General features: G+C 48.3%; 1 protein-coding gene across 1 annotated transcript in view; it reads left to right on the top strand.

The window, feature by feature from the left end:
- The window catches only part of CEP112 (centrosomal protein 112), a 185,042-nt gene that overhangs the window by 161,391 nt on the left and 282 nt on the right, over positions 1 to 23,369 (top strand). The gene's annotated exons all lie outside the window — the stretch shown is intronic.

Here is a 23,369-nt window from a genome sequence, read left to right as displayed (position 1 = left end):
TCCTTCCCAAATCACAGAATGTACTGGAGGCACCACGCTACTAAATTATACTTGGTCTTGTTCTGAGGGTACAAAGGAAAAGGCGTCAGATATTGCATGAAAAAGTTTCAGAACACAAGGTCACTTTAATTCAGACTTTTTTTTCCAAGGAACTATCTTTTCTAAGCTTTGATATTTTGCTCAGAAAGGTCATTTCTTTTAAGCCTTTGTCATTAAAGAAGACTTGTTCTTTAAAGTGTGCTGTCAAAGGGTACAGAAATTGCAAGTTACTGAAACTAAAACGCATGATCAATTTTAAGTCTGCCCACTACAGCCCACTTAAAGTTCGATGTGCTCTGGGACTGGTGGCTCCTTTGATGGAGCCAGTGGAAGATGTGCATTGGTCAACTCAAACCAAAAAAAGATAATTAAATAACACTTTTCCTCCCTAAATTAGATGTCGTTTGGTGTGAAAAAGCATTGAATGGACTGAATAAGCATCTGATCCTGCAAAAATGTGTCGTGTGTGAGAGAAGGACAGGGAGTGCGCTGCGTTTGGGAGCAGCTTGTACCACTTTGCCATAGGAATTACGCAGCTCCCGTTCGTGTTATCTGACATTTGTAATAATGTAAATAAGGCAAGTTCCTGGACAAAATATCCCTTATTTACCATTTGCTACCACAAGACGATCTCTCCTTCACTGACAGACAAACGTGGGAAAGAACAGAGTGGAGATGTTGTGTCATGCCCTTGTTTGCAGCCCCTGACCTCTGCTGATGCAGCCTTTATCCCATGAACCTGTATTATGTCAGCACATGTATCTATCACACTTAGTCTCAGCACTTAGGATTGAAAACAAGGAAATATGTATTTGTAGAGGGAGCAAAATAAAGGAATACCTTTATCTCAGCTGGGCAGTTAAGTTACAGCACAATACTTCCAACTTCATAACATCTATTCACCAGATTTATACTTCAGGAATCTTGTTCTTTTCCCATTTGAAACCTGGTATCAAAGTTTAATACTGGGCAGATTTGTCCATCATTTCAAAAGAAGGTTGTGGGTCCTAATTCTGTTGGTGTTCTTATTTAAGCTAAACTAATGCTGATGTTCACTTTGTCCAGTTTTGCCCAGAAAGGCCTCAACTATTTATTAAAATTCTACCTAGAATCTATAAGAAATCTGTCTTTCAGAGTGATCCTGAGCTGAAACCCCGGTAATACCATCCTTGTCTCTTCACAGAGGATCAATGCTGAGAACTCCTGGAAGGTGCAGGTCATGTTTGATGAGGTTTAGCTGACAATACATGTCTCCTGAGAGGTAGCACCTACCCGGTAAGACTCAATACTGATATAGACCTCCACCATTAGCTGTAGAACAGACTCAGCTGTTAGCATGATTAACTTGAGGAAGTTTGTCTGCAGTGGCTGTGGATTCACTGGTGACTTCCAGAACAAGCATTTTTAGAAGGGAATTCCTCAGAAATGGCACTTTCTCTTTAAATTCAGAGCCCACCTAAATCTCAGTATGTTTTTACACAGTCAGGCTCTCATTCTGCATCTAAGGGTGGTGGAGAAAGAGACCTAAGAAGGCTAATGACTCCATATGGACTTTATGAACAGTCAGAGCCTGGGTGTTTGTAAGGCTGTGTTTAATTGTGCTCAGGAATAATGTTACATCTGCCGAGACTTATCGACACTTGCTTGTCATCTTCTTGTTTGTTCATCCCTCTTGGATGAGCTCATTGGGTGACTAATTTCAGTATAGATTCGAATCTACAATGAAAACTCTGAATGAAAACTCTGATTTTAATCAGCTCTTCCTCCCCTCTTCCTCATCTTCCCTGGCCTGTAACAGATGGAATGTCACTTGTCCCAGGTTCCTGGTGGAGGAAAGCACAGTAGTCAGTGAAGGGATGGAGAACTGGCACTGGGAGGCAGGAGCTGCATACCATGGCACAGGACTGGTAACACTGGGTATAACATAAAGCCCCTTGGGCATTCAGATACCTGAAACATACTGTAAATTCCAGGCTGGCACTGTATGAAATTCAAATCCTCCATAGTGTGTAGCTGAGTATTGCAGCAAAATGCTTACTGTAGGGTGCTCTGAGCACTAGAAAGGATGAGTTCCCCAAGCACTTTTTATGGAGCCCATGGTGCATTATAGCACCAGGAACCTGTTTAGCGCATGATTTGGCCACTGGGAATCCAGGCCTCATCCAGGTCCAGAGCAAACATTCAACAACTCCATTTACCGTTAATTACTGCTTCTAATAGAGCTGAATATTACAGCTGGAATTGTCAGTGACTTCTGCTGAGAAGCTCATGGTGTGTTGGTTTGTCCCCCTCTTACAGAGCAGTGTGAGCACGCCAGTCAAAGGTGGTTATGGAAACATTTCTGGAAGTCCTCAAAGCAGGTGGTGTGAATTTATCCACACTCATATTGTGTTATTTCAACTCTAAGTGGAAATAACACAAAATCAAGTGGTTTGCACTTGAAATAATTTGAGAAACATCTTCCATTTTTAATGCTGTTTGTGGCAGCATCTGAACAAGTGCAAAACAATAAGGACCTACCAGATTGTAGACAAAAAGCAGGAGGACAAACCAGTCAGTTTCCCTGCAGGGCACATCCCACCTGAAGCTTTGGCCCCACTTCAATGAAGCACATGTGCAAACACTTAACCTTAACCCTGCACTTAACTCCAGGCCTATCCCCATGCCTGGGTGTGCTAATAAACCTTCTGGGGGTTTTGGGCTCACAGCTGGGTTTGATGAGTAGCTTCTGCCTTTAGTGCAGTTTATACCTGAGCTGGTTTATGCTGCCACATGTCTTCCTCAGAGCTAAGGCTAGTCCTTCTCTAAGGAGCTGAATTCTGCATATAGAATTATTTAGGTTGGGAAAGATTGTTAAAATTATTGAGTCCAACCACATCTTTACCTTCAGCACTCCATGAGCTTTGCATTCAGCCCTCTGCATCAGCATCTCCAGCTTTGCTGTAGAAAGGATCATGCGAGCATCTTGTCTGCACAGAACAATGGAACATCTTACACTGCAGTAAGTTAATGGGGTTTTATAATGGTAGAGGCAGCATTCTGTGTGGAGTGGGTTTGTGTTTCAGTAGGACATGGTAATGTGTTGGTGGAATCGAGTTATTTTACCTTTCTGATGAATCTAGTAAGGGCTGTAGGCTGTTCCTCCCTATATATCTAGTGGGAGTTGGTATTTTCTCTCCAGGCAATGCTAAACTGTATTGATTTGCTTCATTCTATCTTTGCAGAGGAATTGCCTCTGCAGCATACATGTGGGGTTTTGGAACTGGTGGCTGTGGTTATATTAAACCTATAGAGCAGCATGGGAGGTGCCTGGGGAAGGAGGGACTGATAGTCCTTTGCCTGCAAGCGCTGTTGTTACAGAAGATGCTGGGGTTTGGCCAGATAGTCACTGTAAGGAAGAGAGTGGGAAATGCTACGCTTAAGCTGAAAGTGTTTCTAAATTCATGTGACTGCTTAGAAGCTTTCTGATCGATGTGTGCAGCTCTCTGGATCTACAGACTTTTGTTTCTCTTTTTCATATGATGACCATTTCTAAGTAAACTTATATATACTCATATGAATGAAATAGCTGCATGGGTGCTTAGAAACTTGCGTTTAGAGATCTAAAGACCAAAATGGACTTAGGAGTGGCCTAGGGCCACCACTCCTGAAACATCCCCGAATTCATTTTCTGCTTCAAATCTAGTGGGTTTGGCTGAAATAAACCATCTCTATTAGAAAAAGAACTACTTCCCAATATTGTTGAATCCTCTTCTGCGTTCTTACCGACTGTGATCAGATCCCTTCTGATTAAATCTTTTTAAGCAGAACAGACCAAGTTCCCTCAATCTCACAATTGCAACAGGTTGTGATTTCCTGGTTTCACTCATCATAATTTTCTCTAAGGTGTCGGGAAAATAATACCCAGTTAATTCAATAGGACATTATTAAATAGACTGAATTTAATTCTGTGATTCTAATTATAACACATTCACTTAAATCTGTCTTTATTGAACATCAGTCTTTTATCCCATTTGGAATTAAACTTGGGGCATAGGTCAGTAATTGTGTATATTTACCTTTTCTTTTTAATTTGTGATGATTATGTTTTTAATTCTACTTTTTGCTGCTTTCACTCCCTCTGCACACTTTACTCGCCTGCAATACTGTTCTGTTGCTATAAGAGCATAATTACATGGTATGCATTGGTTTGGTCTAGCTAAAAGTATGTTCAGAGGCTGCAGTTATCAATCGTATTTTATTGACAAAGTTGACTTTTCTTCTAATAGTTTCTAAACTGGTGAAAACCAGCTCTGTAAAATGCATCCCATGCAAGTACAGGCTCAGATCTACACTGAACGGGCACAAAAGACTGGCTTGGGAGAGCACCAAAGCAAATACAGTGGAGGAAACATCTCCCTCACTTGCCTGGTGTGATGGCTACTGCCAGTGTTGGGGTGAAGGCTATGGTTAAAGGTGCCTGAAATCACCCTCTTTATTTGTCCTGGGAGTCCCTGGAGGCTCCTGCAGATGTTTGTACCCCTGAGGTCGCAGCCTTTGCCCTTGCTTTGTGGTGAGGAGCCCTTCCAGGGCGTGTTGTTTACTGGGCAGGCAGGTTAAAGCCTTTCCCCTTCTCAGTGTTCCTTTGAAGCTGTGTTTTCAAAACAGCTCTGGGGTTTGATGCTTGCCTTGATTTGAATGCCCTAAGGGCTCTTTGATTGAGGCTCTTCACAACCTGATGTTCTCCAAGAAACCCAAACACCCTCAGTAATTAACGATGTGCAATTATGGATGCTTTTATTTGTACTCTGACCTGGGATACAGGGCGGTATTTATTCTGTTGGAAGACTGGAGGAGATTGGGCTTGGGAGTCAGTCTGGATCCTCCTTTGGGATGGGACTTTCGGGGGGCTCAGGCCACAGCTGGCCTTTGGGAAGGGATGGAGCAGGGGCATTGCACCCCAGCCAAGTTCACCTTTTAAATCTGCGGTCACCTTTGGTTTTAACCTGTTCTTGCCTATGGAGAGACAAAGGCCACATCCTGGTGGGGTGTCTTAGTGTCTGTTATTTGTCCTCCCAAGGCAGGGAGGTATCGGGGTTTACACTGAGCAGCTATAGCCCCAGAGAACACAGTGATGAGACAGAGCATTGCAGGGAGGACGTGAGGCTGATGTATTTACAGCAACGCTGCTTCCTCGATGTTCCTAAGACACAGATGAAAGTAAAACTGGCAGCCGCTCCCCGCGATGCAAATCGTGCGCAGAGGTAATGCCATGTTCAGCCGTGGTTATGCAAGACGCTGCTGCCAAACCATGTTTTCCTCTGTATGTGGCTTGACAGAACGTTGTGTTTAACCTCAGACTAGATGGGATAAAACACGGTTCTCTGTCAGGACTACAAATTCATGTGCCTGTCTGCACCTATAGTCTCTCTCCCACTCCTAACTGGCTATTGCTATGGTGTAGACAGGTGGAATACTTTCAAGGGAACATAAGAGCCTAAAATCTTGATCTTTTCAATCTGAATTAGGCTCCTAAGTCAAGTGACAGCTTTGAATTTATGCACCTAAACCATTTAAACACTTTAAAAATGCCTTCAGTCCCTAAGGAATGCCCTGCAGTGGCTTGCTTGTCAGCTCAGCCCACATCTGCTCATACCCAGATGTTACCCCAGCTAAAAGCAGGCTCTATTTACTACCGAGTGTTACATACGTGTTCAAAAGATTTCATAGAGCCCTGCATGGGGGTTAATGTGTAACAGGGCTCTCGGCTCAGCATCTGTGAAAGATGTCCAAGGCAAGCCCATCCCCAATGCAGAGCTTTCCCATATGGAGAAGGAGAATGGGGACCCAGCTCCATCCCCTGCAGTCCATGTATGGAAAAGCTTGAGTGCTGATGGTCTATAGCTCCCCAATATAACGGTGTAATAATGAACAACAGCCTCTGTGGTTACATGGCACCTTCTATCCGAGGGGCTCGCACTGCTTTACAAGCCTGCTTCCCTCAGACTTGCGATGCTGGGTCCAAGAGCCCCATCTTGATAGATGATCTCCTCGGGGAGGATTTGTGGCAGGGAAGATTTGTTGCTCAGGCTTTGACGTGTCTGTTTGAGAAATCGGATCCGTGCTTCCACTGGGTGCCAAGAGGCAGGAGCTGCTGAGAGGGCTGCAGTAGATCTTGCACTGCATGGGCCAAGGCTTGAGCAACCCTTTGTCGGCATCTCTTTATTGTCAACTCTAAATCTGGCCCTGCTCAGCCACTGCAGGAAAAAGCCCATGACAGATAACACCATTTATCTGCTCTGAGCCTGATGAGCAACCAGGCATTGGCACACGAAGCCAAGCGCGATGTCTTCTCAACACAGCCTTCTCGAGGTGGTTTCATTTCAGGGCTCCTCCAGGACAGCACAGAGCAGCCCCTGAGCATCCTAACAAGCCCCCTAATGAGCTTTGTTTGGGGGCTGCAAGCACAGCTGCTGTGGGGACAGCTGGGAGACGCTCGGAGCTCCTGAGCCCTCTATACGGATGCTCTTGACCTCTGAGGCCTCTGAAACTCCATGTGGCTGCTGAGGACACTGGAAAGGGTCAACCCCCTCTCTGCACCCCCAACAAAAGGAGAGGTTTGGTAGATGCAGCCAGCACCAGGCAGTGAAGAGGTCTTAGAAGGAGATGAGGAGGCTAAGACCTTGATTTTTCAAGGGGCATGGATTTGCAACACAGCAAAACTTGCTTGAAAATACAGGTTGGGAAAAGCCAGCTACCACATCAGCCACCCTCACTGGATACCCAGTAAGTGGGGCCAGACGGGTCGAACGGGGCTTGGATCCAGCCACTGCTGTCCCAGCAAAGGCTCTCGCAGCTCTCCCAGGCAGCACAGGGCAACTTTGAACCCCCTCCCCATCCCCACGGCTTTGTTATCCCTGCTATTGTGGGGCTGGCGGAGCCAATCCCCGCCAGCCCTGATTCAAAGTCCAGGTGCCAACCAACTTGAACTCTCCAGCATCCCCGCCGTGAAGCAATTATTCCCTCAGACACATTCATTGTTCTCATTACACCATAAATTGTGAATGAATTAAACATGCACTTACCACTATGCACCACAGCTGTCAAGGAAAATAACACACAAATACGCATGGGGCTGGACCCTGCTCCTCTCCCAGGAAGGTTTGCTGCTTGCAGGGAAGGAGGCAGCAGCCAAACTTGGTGGAGCTGGTATTTTCTTTATGGTGAGACCAAATTGCTGTTCTCAGTTACAGCAGTGCAGTGCAGGGCTATCTCCTTTGGATTTGAGGATCTAATAGTTGTTTTTTTCCTTTTGGCCACATTTATATCAATGTTGTGCAGAGGGAAAACTGGCCCCTGAGCTCTCAGAGGCTCCAGTTTGCCTGTGTCTTATGGGGCACAAAATCCTGGCATGGGTATAGGAGGACAAATCGGGTATCACTTCGAACACTCTAGCCCACACTGGGGATTTCATTGGATGTGACCAATAGCTCTAAAAGAAAGGTGATTCAGAGTGCCCAGCTTCATCTTGCAGGGCTATATTTGCTATATATATACATGCATGTACTTTCCCAAAGAGAAGGAAGGGTGTTTGTTTGTTTTCTAATCTCTGCTCCATGTCCATGGAGTTACAGAGCCAGGAACAATCTCCTAGCAGATGAATTCCCTCCTCCAAAGAGGGGACCTGGAACTGGCAGCTACCTTGAGGTACAATGTCGGGATTCACCAGACAGGATTACAGGGGGGGCTTTTCTTCCGAGCGCGGGAGCTGGAAGTTTGTCTGCATTTCTCTTCTTGCACCGCATCTCCAAGGAGGTTTTCACTTTCTAAGAAGGATGTTACCCACTGAGCTATTCATAGCAGCTAAATGAGAAAAGGGGTTAATAAAATACATGCTAGAAGAAAGAAAATAAGATTAGAAGGGCTGATGTTTTGGCTGTGAGGCCTTCTGTGGGCTGCGGGGAGAGGAGGGGGGGAAAGGAACAAGATTATTATTTTCTTTTTCTCTAGCTCAAAGAACTTCATGGCCAGAATGGCACCACTAATCCAATTTTCTTTCTAACAAGTATTTTATCAACGCCTCTTTCTTTCCCCCCCCTTCTCTTCTCCTTCCCAAGTTTCTACATTGACATATCATTAGTTGTATTAAAACTAGAGTTTCAGCTCGTGGTGTCTGCTCTGCAGAAGCTTTAAGGGTGGCTTGCAGGACCCTGTCATGGTTTAAACCCAGGACAGACCCCCAAGACTCTGCACATCTCCCCCTGCACACGCAGTCATTGCACTTTTGGGCACCTGGTTTTCCCTCGCCAACCACAGAGAAGTATCTTTTACAGGCGCTCAGTGCTGTTTGGCAGAGGATCAGATAGCAGCTCCACTGAAAGCAAACAGCCGCCTTTCCGAGGGAGTAAATATTTCGCAATGTGTTACTTCAGTGTTATTTATTATGAACATATTTTCCCTTTTATCCGGGGATTTGCCAACTCTTTGGAGTCACAAAACCTCACCGCGGCCTCGCGAAGGGCGGCTGCACCTCTCCTCCCCTCTGCCACGTGAAGGGGGACCCAGTGAGGTTTTACTCAGCCCCAGCTCCCCTCTGGAGAGGAGGGTGTTTGGCAGGAGCCTGAGGTCACCCCCTGCTCTTTTAAAGGCAAGGGACACCTGAGATAGATTCATGGAATGGTTTGGGTTAAAGGGACCTTAAAGCTCCTCCAGCTCCAACCCCTGCCATGGGCAGGGACACCTTCCACTAGAGCAGCTTGCTCCAAGCCCCTGTGTCCAACCTGGCCTTGAACACTGCCAGGGATGGGGCAGCCACAGCTTCTCTGGGCACCCTGTGCCAGCGCCTCAGCACCCTTACAGGGAAGAGCTTTTGCCTAATATTCCATACAGATGGAGATTTGTTTTTCACAGTGGGTCACGCATCAGAGTGAGGAGAAGTTGCAATAGGACCAGTCTGCCCCAGTACATACATGGTGTGGTGGCTGAGGGGGCCTTTTGTGACACTAGAGGAAAGAATAAATCATGGGGAAGGGAGTTGCTCTCTCTTGTTATCTGTCTTCTCTCATGGACAAAAAGGGAGGTCCTGAGGCTCCTCGGGATACCTGGTGGCACTGTTGGTGGCACTGTTTTGTCCCTTTGTCAAGGATTAAGGAAGCTGGTCCTCTCCCTGCAAGGTCTGCCTGGGTCAGGGGCAGGACCTGAGATAGGACTTGTCCCTCAAAGCAGTTCTTGGGGTGCAGGCACCGGTGCAGCTTTTGCCCAGGTCAATCACAGCCCCCCTTGGCTGTGATCTTCTGTGTGGTATTTGACTCAGTTCCTTGATATAATGAGCTTGGGGGGGGGGGGGGGGGAATTAACTAGTAGTCATAGTGCAAGAGGGTACATCACTGCAGCCAGCCCTATCCTATGGGATGGGGCTCAGCCTTCCATGGCATGAGCCCGTGCTCCCTACAACACAGCCACTGGCATCTCCAGCAGCAAAGAATGCTCCCAAGAGGCAGGCTGTGCCCTGACCGTCTCCGGGCAGGCTGACTAACAGTGTTACTACAGGAGCACAACAAGAACTTGAAAGTGTTCCTTTCTTCCTTCATTACCTCCCTTTGCCTGCGTATCCAGGTGCTGATAATTGGCCAAACATCAGAGCAGTTGGAGCAGGAGCGAGTGGCTCAGCCACCCTTTGGGATTTCTGCTTTGGCAGGAATCAGCCAGGACAAGGTTCCCTTTGGTCCCCCTGGGTTTGTGCATGTGGGGCGCTGGAGGTGGAGGAGCAATGGCCCACAGTGGCTCGGTGTATGAGGAGCCATCTCGGGGTGTTCCCATTTGTTTCTAGCCTTCTTGGCACTTTTCTTCATTAGAAAATTAGGCTGTGTTGGAACATGACTTTGCCTCAGCATATTAATTACTGGATGATGAAGATAGGTCAGCAGTTAAGCATAGACAGGCATGGTCATGCCCAATGTAGCATCAGGTGCTGGGAGTTAATCCTGTGATTCCAATCGAATTCACTGAGGACCAGATGGTGTGATTCCAACCAATTGACTTTTTTCAGTCAAATCTGGATTTTGGTGGGAAATCTGGTTTTCTACAAACAGAGGAGTTTCTAATTCATGGGTTTTTTTTCCCCTCCATGAAAAGCTGAAATTCTGACCAATTTTAGCCAAAACCCAGAATGCAAATCAGAAATGCAGCAGTGATTCATAGTGGTTGCCATCCATAGGGATGCCTTGTGCTGCCATTTCCCAGCCACTCACGTGCTCCTCTGCTCCCCCACGTACTCCTCGTCCGAGCACAAAGCCCAGCCTTTTGTGGGAAATGCATCTAAGTCTATGCAACAGCACAGAGTGTCAGACAAACCACAGCTCCCATTTGTATTGTAGTTAAAAAGCTGCTCTTTGGTTGCAGTATAGAGTTTATCAGGATTATTTTATTTTTCTCTTTAAGTCAGCATAATTTTCTTTAGAAATCTCTTCCTGCCATCCTTTTTCAACTGATTTGATGCACAAAGACCAGCAGGATCCCACTTAACTAGCAAATAACCATCTAGTCCAGGCTGCAGCAGCACAAGCATCCTCCTGGGTGCCTCAGCATCCAGCCGTTCCCTTCCTGTCTCTGCAAGCCTCAGCATCCCACATCTCGCTGCACTGCTTTTGGAGGTTTCCTTATCCCCAACATGGCATTTGATGTCCCTGGCTGGTGGCACCTCTTTCACCAGGCCTTCTGGTGTGGTCCCATGGTGCCAGCCCGCTCCATGACCACCCCTCGCAGAGCAAGGCTCCCGCGGGCGTGCTCCTTTGCATCGTGCAGAGCCTGTCATTAGCGTTTCTCAATCAACGTCTTCTTGTTAGTGACTGGGGCCAGTGGGAGCTTTAGGTGAAGGTGGAGCCAAGCCAGGAACAGATCCTCTCCTGAAAAGTTATAATGAAAGCAATAATGGTTGGGTCCTTGAGCAATGCCCGCCTATGACAATCGTTGTCTGGAGGCTACCTTAATTACGAAACAGTGTTCTCAGCCTCAGGCTTCACGGTCTCGGTGCCTTTATTCTCTCTTGAGCAATATTTTATTGCTATTGTCCTCAACCTATTTCATATGAAGTCCAGAGTATCTGAAAGTTATATGCACTATATGTTTGTTTTCTATTCTATTTGCACAAATTTCTTGTATTGTGTTTTGGGTTTTTTTTATCAGTATCTGAAAGCCTAAAGCTGGGATTATCTAAAGGATTATAAGAGAATTAGGCACCCAAAGCCAATTGATTTTTCACTGTGAATTAGCCAAGTGCATTTGGAGGGCTGGAGACTTTAGTCTGCGCTCATGGTTTCAGGTCCACCTTGTACCTTGTTGGTAAAGAGACCTCAGCATCACTTATACAGTGCCAAAGCAGGAGCAGTCAGTAAGAAACTGCAGGTACAAGGAGGTGGATGTGGCCTTGAGACTTTAAAGAGCCTTTGAAAAACCTCCTTCTGACTCCCTTAGGCTCTTTTGAAAACGCCACTCCGAGTTACCATCAATTTTGATAATTAAGCACTGATTTAATTTTAGAGTAACAATAATTGTCAACATTTTCCAGCCCAAGCACCTTAAATTAGACACGCAGATCCAAACGTTGGCACCGCATCAAAGCGGCGCGCAGTGATTTTCGGAGATGCTGAGCACACGCGGCTCTCGCTTGGCGGTGGTGGAGGTTGTGCTCAGGACTTCAGAAAGCCCAGGCCGTTTGGACTTGATCCCCTGCCAAGCTCGGCGTGCTCAACATGCATTTCAACACCTCGCTTTAGGCACCTCGGATTAGAAAAGAAATAATAATAAAAAAGAAATTGGCCAGCAGTATTACAGCAATTTTTCCCCTGACAGAGTGAAAGTGGAGGGAGGTTGGATGCTTTGCATGGCGGTAGCACTGGGACACACGCTGGAGTCCTCATAGGGTGTGATGAGGGATGTCGCCAGCATCCTCGCTGACAGGGAATGGGTAAGACCAAGACAGGTCATTCTTTAGCCCCTTTCTCTGGGCCTGCCTTCCTCCAAGCAGGGACTCCAGTGTCCCATGGTTGAGGTGGGTTTTGGGACCTTCTGTGTGGTCCTTCAGAGATCATACAACCACAGACTGGTTTGGACTGAAGGGACCTTAAAGCTCATCCAGTTCCAACCCCCTGCCATGGGCAGGGACACCTTCCATTAGAGCAGGTTGTTCAAATGCTGATGCATCCTATGTGGGCTGGGGGGAAATTGCACATCTGGTGCCAACGCTTGGCACAGGGACCCCTTGCTTTGGGATGGGGGGCATTGCATCTGGCTCCCTGCTGGGCTCGGCAGGGTGAGGTGCCATGGCAGACATCAAAGCCATGATTAAGCCAATACTTTAATCGTATCTCCTCATTACTCGTCCTGCGCCTTTGATGAGGGCTTCACCTCTTGGTGCTCTCCCCACGCCCAGCCCCACCCTGAATTAGTGCTTTTGCTTTATTTTTAGCAGCGATTTGGAAATTGCTGGGGCTCCTTTTTCTTTCTTTTGTTCCCCCCTTTTTCCCCTCTTTCTTTCCTTTGTTTTTTATCATTTTCCTTTTGCTTGTTGGGGTGTTTTTGAGGCTCGTGTCAGAGCTCCTTGTCCCTCCAAACCCCCAGCCAGCCGTTAAGGGAACATTCGCACCTATTTTCCCTGCCTTGTCTCCCCTTTATTCTTATGAAGCTCTCATTGATTATTGCCCTTAAATTCCTCAGTCCGGTCATAGATAAAAGGATAACCACTTCAAAGCAAAGTGTTAAGAGTTTAACCTCGAGCTAAAAGAGTGGACAACAAGGTAATTGAGGGTAATAACTGATCACAGACCTACTTTCAAAGGCACATGCAAGCCTCACTTTCAGATGGCTTTAATTTTATTAACATTTGTAGCAGCTCTAGATGCTTTTGAATCATTACAAACTTCAAAGCTTGAGGTAACACTCCAAATGGAGAACCTGACACCAGGTTTTTTGTTCAGACCCACATCATATTGATAGTCTCTGTTGCAGGCATGTAACATCTCTTCTCAAACTATAAAAACCTAGATGAAAAAAATATTGCCAATAGAGAAGATCAAAGCTTGAACCTCCCTTTGAATGATCCCAAAGATGTCAAAACAGAAAACAACATGGGGAAAAAAAAATAATGTATCTATATTATTCCAAGTATCTTTATCCATATTTAAACTTGTCTGCAGAAGCGGATGAGCATGGATAATTCCCCCTGAGTTTTATGAAGCTATTTGGCTAATCATCTGTTTCTTTTGGGGTGTTTGGAGCTGGCCCTTTTGCTCTCTGTGCATGAGGTATTTAGACCCAAGAATGTGGGAGCAGCACCTAAAGGAGCAGCCCTGACTCATCCGGGAGCGGCGCCATGTGAGGTCAACATGAAAAATACATTTAGACCCTGAACACGCATGGACTGAAATCAGGATTATAGGAACACCCAGAGCCCTCCCATCTCCAACCCCTGGCAGTTGTAAGAGAACAGTCACCTGTAGCTGTCGAGCTGTTTCACAGGTCAGTGGGTGTCATCCCCTTGTGTCAGCGGGCTGTGCCCATGGTCACCCCAATGGGTTTGCCATGGGGCTCCTTATGGCTTGCCCCAGTGCAACCCTTCCTGGGGCTGCACGGTGAATCAGCCCCAGGAATTGACCCAGGGTATAAATAGCCTCTTTCTTTGTCTATTTTTTGTGCAGGGGAGGGTTATTTTTAACTGGGTGAGTTCCTTGAGCTAATTCATGAAGCATTCACAATGAAGGGGTGGCCCAAGGAAACAGGCTGTCCCTGCTACCAAAACACACATCCCAGTGCCCCTCTGCAGAGGGGTTGCTGCCACTTGAGGCTGGTATCAAGGCTCCATGGGCCTCCAAATAGTCAGGGAAAACATCTCCAGCTGCTTCAGCCTCTGTAAAATCATAAAAGGAAGAAAAAAATCACTCATTGGGGTTTATTTCTTACTGGTTTATGGTGGTATGCAGCAGGTTTATATCGGTGACATCCTTTCCTCCTGCGTAATAGCAGAAAGAAGCGTGGGGCAGGTTATTTTTCAGTGCACTCCAGGACAAAGGGCTGAGTTTGAGTCCAGGGTATTAAAAAGTCTCTCAGCTGCTGAGTGGGGTTGTTCCAGTTGTTCTCCCTTGCTCCAAACTCTCTGGCTTGGGAATGCAAAGCCAAACCATCAGAGGCCCTGAAGCACGGTGGCTTTATTACAACTGTTGAAGGCAAGGGCTCAGTGTTGATTAACCCCAGGTATCTGGCCCACAGGTTTTTGTCATTTGCCTTGCAGCCACGCATGGCAGATCAGCATTTCCAGTGTTGGTGTCAGGTGTATCACATAAGAGTCTCATTATCTGTGTTCTCTTCAAGAGCAGATGTCAGTGAGTATAAGCTTGTGGAAACTGCATACTTTTAACTGTGTTAACTTCAGTTTTAGCCTGCACTGATATTACATTCTCTATGGACTGAAATCAATTTAGTATAAGCTGTTCTCTCCGTTTGCATGCTAGGTATGTGGCTGTGTAATGAAAGGACAATGGTATGTTGGTTATATCAATGGAATTTATGTTATTGTCTAAAGTTATGGCTAGAATAATGAGCAGTTATTTCAGCACTTCTGTTGTGCTTTTAATGAGTCTATTATCAGTTGCACAGACAGGGCGGGTAAATGGGACCCAGCACTAAAACATCTGTTCCAAATGCCCAAGGCAAGCCCTGACCTGCAGATCTGGATCTGCACAAAATGTGCTCAGAAACTGCTGCTTCTGGTGCCACTTTGTGTCTGCTGCTGCCCATGCTTGCTATCCTGGTGATGGGCATCTCGCTAAGCATCCTCCCTGCCTGGTGGGAGTGTGGAGCAGCAGATGCCCTGTTTTCCTGGGAGATGACTATCATTCCTGGCTCACTACAGTGGGAGACGTGGGTTGTGGCCATGTTCTCATTTAATTTAACCAACAAGGTATGGGAACAGGGATCATAGTCAGTTCCACTGATAGAAGCCCTATTCCATAATGCCATTTCCAAGCGAAACCCTTCATGCATGACTAAGATGATAGGAATGCTCTCAGTGTGCAGAGGAGGAAAAAAGGCAGCTTATTGGAGCCACGTTGGGAAGAGAGGGAGGAGGCCTTCATCTGAGGACTCAGTGAGCAATGTGGGGATGAGGCTTTCTCCATGCAAAGTCTCCTTTCTCCAGGCTGTATTTCACACCTGCAAATACAGGTATCCTTAAATACATAAACATATATAGATATATATATAATTTCTTTTACATTCTCAGTACTGGCCCAGTTTATGAGAGGCAGAGTGGAGGCATCATCCTGTTTCTGACAGCACCACAAAGGCTGGAGCCTCATACCCTTCACCATTCCCCTTGATACTGAGAATTGAATGGACAGGCAGAAACAAACCAAAACAGGTATAATTTAAGGGTACTCAGCTGTTGACAGTGCACCTAAAAATAACTGTGCATAAAGGGTTTGGGGTTTTTTTATCCTCTGGATGTGAAAAGTTTTATTTGACTTTGAGATCCAAAAGTTTTCCACTAGTCAGGAAAGCCTGTTCACTCGTAAGTGTTGTCTCTCCTCCTGCTTTTTCCATTATCATCATCCTTGCAGAGCTGTGCGGATTGGGATACTCAGGGTCCTGCTCTATGTGTGGGATGCCCAGTAGCAGGCAGGGGTCAGATGCACTGTGCCAGCCGAGCAAGCACCCTGCTGCATAGGAAGGGTTAAATTCCATGCTTGCAGCTGCAAAGCCCAATTTCTTTATTTCCTGTTAATGACATTATTGCCTACATAAAGCCATTGAAACATGTTTCTTTCATTTGTTTAATTTCAAATTCTGAGCACACTAGCTGGAAACTATGTTTAATAGTTAAACTCAAAACATTTGGGTTTCCTTTCCTCGCTGAGATTTGCAGTGAGTACACTTCATACTTAGTTGGGTTTTTAAGTAACCATTTTTACACAGCTATAGAAGCCAGCCAGAAAACAAAAAGGATTATATTGCAGAGTCAAATCACATCAGTTCAGGCTAGTAACACATCATATATTTCACTTCCTCCGCTCTTGTGCCAAGATACCATCAGGCCCAACTCGTTACCAAGCTGGCCGTGTTCTCTTCCAGGAGCGTCCAGCCTCTGCAGCAGTGGAGCCAGCACACCCTGCCTGCTCTGTGCACGCACAAAAAGGACTTCCCTGAGCAGGCATGGAAAAAAAGTTCCCGTTTCCATGAAAAAGCAGGATGGAATCTGGCCTTGCTCGCACTGATGCTCCCATCACCGCCCCTGCGTCCTCCTGCTGAACCTCACGTGCCAGGTTCTTGCTGCTAAGCACCCTCTGGGCAAGGGTGAAGGGGGAGCGCAGGGTAGGCAGGATGAGTGCACGTGTAGATGGATCTGAAGCATCTCAAAGTTAAAAGGAAGTCCTTAAATCTGAACCCATTCAGCAGATAAAGATCCAAGCTGCCAGAGACATGTTATCTGTTGATGATTTTAGTGAACTGCCATAACCTCTGCAAGGAGCAGGGGGGGTTGGCCTTCTCAGAGTGATGGACACCTACAAGCAGTTGCGTCAAGTTTGACTTCTTGCATGGTGGAGTGTCTAATAGTCACTTTATAAGCACTCATGGGATTAGTGGATGAGAACCCCAATGAAAACTGGGCATTAAACCACTTAAGAGTCAGATTCTCCTTGGCACGTGTATACTGTGCACAAAGCAAGCCCAGAATCAATATTATCCCTAGCAGAAGCAGTGAGCAGAGATGGAGCAAGGAGGAGTGTGAACCTGAATGGGACTCTCTTAGGAGTTATCACTTGGTCCTGACAAGAGGACCACGCTCGGTGCCTCTGCCATAGCATCATGCATGTGTCCCCCGCAGCCACAGCAGTGTTCAATTTTCCATCCAAAAAAATCCATATTTGACTAAAAAAAAATCAGTAGCACTTAAGTGTTACTTTCAAGGGTGCAATCTGGGCTCTGTGTTGCCAGTGAAGAGCTCAGCTGCTAGGACTAGAGAGTATACAGCATAGCTGCATATTCTGGCTGTCGTGCATGCGCCCCTTACTCCCATCCCAGTGTCTTGTAGACTTGGTTTCTTACTGGTTGCTTAAACAAGAAGCCAGCAGACAGGGCAATGTCTCCTTCATGCATCATGAGGAAGGGGTTGTGGAAGAAATAAGCCATAGGAAGTTGGTCATAAATACCCTCATCTGCTTCTTTTGCCCCAACCCTCTTTTCAGTCCCTGTTGGGTGCAGGTGAAGGAAGCCGTTCAGAAATGTTAACAGATAGCAAAGTGCTCATGTGAGTTTTATCAGCCCTCATCGAACAGTTAATGCTGATACGGTGCCCCTTTTAAGTCTCAAAAATCTGGCCAAGCGTGTGCAGATAGCAGGGAGTGCACTGAACAAAACATCAAGGCAAAAAAGTCTGTAGGGGGGAATGGAAATGTTAAAAGGATTAGAGGAAGAGAAAATGGATTGGACTTATCTGGCAATACTGGGGAACAAAAGTATGTCGGTTTATGAAATGAACTTCAAATCCCATAAAACTAATTGTGTGTTTTCTGGTTCTTATTTTTGAGTATCTCTGGCAGTGCTTTTTCTTCTTCCTCTCCGCTGCAAAAGCATGTCTGCATGTGGATAATACTCCGTGCTTGTATACAGAGAGGTTACACAGCCGATCGGGTTTGTAGCTCTTAAACTAATGATGTTAAACTAGTTTATATTAAGAAGAAGAAGCAGCAAACTTCAAAGGTTCACATGTGGGTTGCAAACCTCTCATGTCTTCTGTATACAAGGGCCTTCCTCTTATTTTGATCACGACTGTTCCCAGCACTCCTGTTGAAATCCTTGCCAGCCTTTGATCTTGTTATCAACATGACCACCAGTGTGAGCACCGCCGCTCGCTGTGTGTGACAGAGCAGGGGAGAGCACCCCCCGGCTAACACTGCTTTGGGGTTCGGGTCCTACTGCTGAGTGGGTCCTCCTCGGGATGTGCCTATCCCTGAGGAATCTTCTGGCCAGATAATGATCTAGGCCCTGAGACCTCAGCCCACCACGGCTTTGCATTTCAAGGTGGGAAGAGAAAAGAGCGCTGCTCACCCTCCTCTTGCTTGGCCAGGGAAAGGGAAGCAAAAGGATGGAGCAGGGGGAGGCTGGAGAGGTCTGGGGGCTGGTGAGAGGTGTGCATAGAGAGGAGGGAGCTCAGCATGCTCGTTTCATCTTTCCTTCATATTTTCCATCCATGTCCTTGTGTTTTATGGTAGATTTTGAGGTGCATCACTAAAATCAGTGTCAGGCAGCAGCAGCAGACTCTGGCCTGAGCAGGGGCTGCCCAGGGTTTGGTGGCATCTCTTGGCTTCATCACCACTGTGGTATTGTTCATCATGAAGGTGCTTCCCTGGTCTTTGTCTCCCTGTGCATAGTGAAGGACACCAGCTTTGATCTCTGGTATAGGACTTGTAGTTCATGAACAGCACAAGCTGCTGTTGAGGCATGACTGTTATTTGCTGAGGCTGTTAGATCTGATTGTGCTCCTCGTGCCGCTGTCATCTCCTCAGGGCCACATATAGGGGTGAACAGAACAGCCCTGGTGTGGTCCTTAGAGCCTTAACTGGTGTTTGACCCAGTTTTCTGCAAGACAGCAACAACCTGGAGACATCTCTTTTGGTACAAGACACCAGCAAAATACCTGCCCTGTGGGCAGAGGAGGCAGTGATGGAGCCAGGTCTGTTGTGTACAGTTAGGATGAGATGGGGTGTTGCATTATGAGCCCAGTGAGTGTGCACTGGCACATCTGTCACCGAGAGCGATGCTCTTGGCCTGGCACTTGACTCCTTAATAGCTTCCATGGATTTTTCTTTCCTATTTTTTTACTATCTGCTCTAAAAACCAACAGCAAAACCCATTTCTTTTATTGTGCACCTTCACTGCAAACTGACTCTTTTCATCTAAAATTATTCCTTTTTGATGCCACAGTCTGACTTCAGGCTTCTTTGTGCTGCCTGTGAACGTGATGCAGAGCAGCAGCAGCAAGGAGATGCTCTTGGCCTTTGCAGTGGCATGGTGAGGCCACACAGCTGGGTGACAGCACTTTGTACAGCTTTTTGCAGTCATTTTCTCACCCATTTACTGGTATTTTCATCTAAAATGCAGAAGGGCCAGGAAACAAAACATAAATAGTTAATTTTCCTTCTGTTCAGCCTGGGAATTCAGATTCAAGTTTAGACTGGAAAATCAGAAGGAAATTCAAAGATCCTCTGCTTTCTTGATGACTGCAGCCGCTACCTGAACACAGAGATTCCCTGTAGATCTACGAACAAGGACTTCCAGAAACTGATAAAGATGAAGAAAGCTCTGGAAGACCTTCTTGTCCCTGCCACCGCCTGCCTACTTCATCGGAATGCTTTCAAATCTCAGGCACTACGTGACTCTTCCCTGTTGGCAGGAAGAGAAAATAGACTCCCTGACTGGACACACAGAAGATGAACAGGGCTACTGTAGCTTTGGGAGGACAAGCTGCTCCATGGGCACTTCCACACAAAGCTATGTCCCCAGGGGCTTGCCCTCCTCTCATTTCATTCCCAAATTATCCCTTTCTGGTGGTGGCCATGAAGAGGATGGTGCATTAGACAGGTCTGTGGGAGGGCTGCTCCTCTGCACGTCTGATCCCAAATAATGCAGTAAATTAAGTACTGGGATGAGACTTAATGCATGTATTTAATACAAGTACTTCTTGCATGGTGCATTCCCAGGGCATCAGTGCAGGGCAGTGTTATTTATTGCACAACTTGGAGAAAACTAGTTGGTTAAATGACATTTTTATGAAATAGAATGAATGACACTTAATGAGATTTACTTCCAAAGTGGAGAAGTCCAAGGTTTTCAGCTTCCATTATAATGGCTTCGCTTTCCGTGCTGTAGTAGTGAATGGGACTCAACTTTCTATGCCGTTATTGTTTCAAAGCACCTTCAAGATGTAAGAGGCAGGAGGTGATCCACCAGCTTCTGGTGGCTGGAGGTGTTCTCACTGTCACCATCACAAAGGGTCCAGGGAACCCTGGCCATGCATTTTCCCAGGGAAGGATCATTTCATATGGCTCTGGCATAGTGGCATGTCGATGCTTGGCATCATCATCAGCAAATATATTAGTAATGCTAATAGTACCTAACTGCTTGTTGTGCTTCAAAATGGCTTTTACTGCTCTGCTTGTGGGGTTGGCAGCACGTTTGCTCTCCATGCCCAATGGTAGCCATTCCCAGGCCTGAAAAATGTGTAATTGGGCAGCAACAACAGATTGACCCACGTTATTTCGTATGATTAGCCCAGGCTGTCCAGCCCTGGCACCCAGTAATATGTGTGGCTGCCTTCTCACTGCTGTGCATGGTGCTCGGATGGATTCATCCATCCCGGAGCTGATGAAATCGCAGCTTCAAAGGCTGCCACAGCCAGGGCCACTGCGACATGCGGTGTTTTGCTGTCATCTTGGTGGAGGCAGTGGTTTGAGCAGGGCCTGGAGGAGAGGAAGAAGTGGGGAGCTCTTCATCGCAGGGCAAAGCTGAGCACTGTGTTTAGTGATGTTGCAAACCAGTTGCTTTTCCAATGGCTTGGGTAGGAAGAGAAAAGGATGGGTTTATGGCTGTCGCTGTGGTTTTAGTGCTCCTGTTCAGGATCAGGTTAAGCCCCTGGGACCCTAATTGGGGTTCCCCTGATGTACTGGTTGCAGGGGTCCCTTTAGGCTTTACAGTGGGGTCCCCCCTCATTGTGGAGACACAGGAGGGTGCCAGGAAGGAGGGAGCTGATGGGGATGAAGTGCAGTGGTGGGAGCAGGCTCTGTCTCAGCTCCATTTCTTGGGTCTGGAGGTGTTTTGGGGCTGGCATGGGCAGCTCTGACTCGGTGCTGGGGGGACAGGGTAGTGTGTGTGCCCCCGCAGGGCGTGTGCATGGGGAATAGGGATTTTTCCTAGGAAAAGGGGGATCATGGGGTGCTGAGCCCAGCTGCAGGCCTGGGTGCAGGGAGACATGGGTTTCCTTAGGTGTGGTGGTGCTGCCCACAGTGGTCCCTGCCCAGGGGCTTGAGGAGCAGGGATTGGCACATGGGGTCTTCTGCTTTCATATCGAAGTGCTTTCAAGAGTGGGGCTTGATCCCAAAGTCTTTACTCAGGGATATATGAGAAAAAATCCATTTGGGGCCTCTACAGCAGGCTGGACATTAATAATGGTAATCATGGTAAGAATAAGCAGGGTTTGGAAAGCTCACCCTTATCCCTGCTGTAGCATTACCCTGCATCCTGCCCTGCAACCCTGCACATGAGGCTGGGCTCTGGGAAGAAGGGAATGGAGCTGCAGGTCTGGGATGGGCACTGGGGAGGCGGAGCAGGGCATTGCCGGGGCCACAGTGGGCTCCACCAACCAGCAGGGAACCTCTGAGCCTTGTGTCCAGCCTCGGAGCAGGATGGGGAGGAGGGCAGGAGCCTCCTTGGATCTGGAGGACAGGTTTGGGGGCCAACCCCTAATTAAAACCTTTTGTGCGAAGTTAAAACCCCTCCATTCCGTGTCTGTTAAATATTAAACAGATGGAGGGGAGATGTGAGCACAACTGCAGATGGAGATGTGCCGGTTCTATGGCAATCACGTATTGTTCAATTAGCGCAAAAACCATGCTTTGGGTTATTCATTAAGAATTAATGATAACCGCGGACCCGCCCCGTTTGCTCTCTCCGATCAGAACTTTTCGCTAAGTTTTCACGCCTGGCCCTGTCCTCCGTCCCCGCAGCCCCAAGGTTGGCCGGGGGCCGAGGCAGCGCGGTGCGGCCGCGGTGCGCGGAAGGGCGCGGATCGGCGCGGAAGGGTGCGCCTGTCCCTTTAAGGCGTGGGGGGGGCGGCGGAGCGGCGGCTGCCGATCGCTTCCCTTTGATAAGGTCCTGGCAACTCCGTAACCGCTCCGGGATGGCGAGAAAAGGGGGCAAAACGCCCCAAAAAATAAACCAAAGGCTGGAAAATATAGTTGTTTTCCTCACGAATAATGACCCTCCGCCCTTCACCTCCCGCGGTAGCGCTTCCCCCCGTGCACACCTCGCACTGAGGATAGCCGGGGCGGCATCCCCGGGCGAGGCGGTGTGTTGGGGGGGTTTGTTCCACCTCGCGCCTCTCCTTCTTCATTTCTTTCTTATCTTTATTTTTTCGGGTCTGTTTTAACTCTTTTTGTGTGCGTGCGAGCGGCGCGGAGCAGCGCTACCGCCCTTACAGGACCGCTCCGCCGGCCTCCGCTTTGATGCGGGGAGAGCCCGGGGGGGGCGGGCGGAGGGAGGAGGAGGGTGGAGGGAGGGAGGAGGAGGAGGAAGGGGGGGGGGGGGGGAGGGACCATAGCTTTTGTATTTAAAATAAATAAAATAAATAGGCAGGGGCGGGAGGCGCGGATCGCAGTGGGCTCCTTCCCTCGCCGCTCCCCCCATCGCCCCCCCCTCTTCCCGATGCTCTCCGATGCGGTTGCACCGCCGGGGAGGAGAGGAGGAGGAGGAGGAGGAAGGACAGCGAGGGGCGCGGGGGGAGCGGGGCCAGCCTGCGCGCTGCTGCTGCCGGCGGAGAGCGGCGGGGCCGCGGGCGCGCAGCGAGCTCCGGCTCCGCGGTGAGTGGTGATGGGGGGGGGGGGGCGGTGTTTTGCTGTAAAACACGGGGGTTTTCGTTAATTATAGCGATTTTTGGGGGTGTTGCGCGCTCTGCGGAGCCTCCGCGGGCGAGGCTGTTGCACAGGGCTCGCAGGATCCAAGTCGCTCCGGACTTTTTCCCTCCTTCCCTCCCTCCTTCCCCCCCCCCCCCCAGGCTGCGGCCCCGACCTCCCTCCTCCCCGCCCGTCGCCATTTCTGGAGCAGGTCTTTTTGATCATTATTAGTGCTTTGCCGCCCGGTTGCGCTGGGGGCCGCCCCCCCTCCCGGCCTCTCTCCCTGTATTTCCCTCCTATGGGGCCGGGTGTGATGGCTCCGGCCGCGGGATGCCCCGCAGCGCGCAGGTACGGACCCCGCGCCTCACCCCCGGTGAGGTTTTGGGGAGGGGGGGGTCCGGGTTCCAGCATCTGTCTCCGCATAGAAGCGCCCCCAAAGCCCTCCCGTTGCGGGGGGGGGGGGGGGGGGCAAGCAGCGCGGTACTGCTCGGGCGCGCAACATGCGCGCAGGAGGAGGGCAAAGGGAGCGCGGGTTTGGGGTGCGGAATGGAAACCAGATGCCGCGGCAGGGCCGGGCTATGCTGCTGGACGGGGGGGCTGCGCTGAGCACCCCCGCACCTCCGCCCCGGCCCCGCTCAAAGTGCTCCGGGAGTTCAGCGGAGCGGATCCGATAGTGGCGATCGGGCTGGCGAT

This window comes from Pezoporus occidentalis, unplaced genomic scaffold, assembly GCF_034315485.1.
Source record: "Pezoporus occidentalis ecotype Australia unplaced genomic scaffold, CSIRO_AGI_Poc_V1 ctg160, whole genome shotgun sequence".
NCBI lineage: Eukaryota > Metazoa > Chordata > Aves > Psittaciformes > Psittacidae > Pezoporus > Pezoporus occidentalis.
The sequence above is the reverse complement of the archived record's forward strand: the minus strand, read 5'-3'. Positions and strand labels throughout refer to the sequence as shown.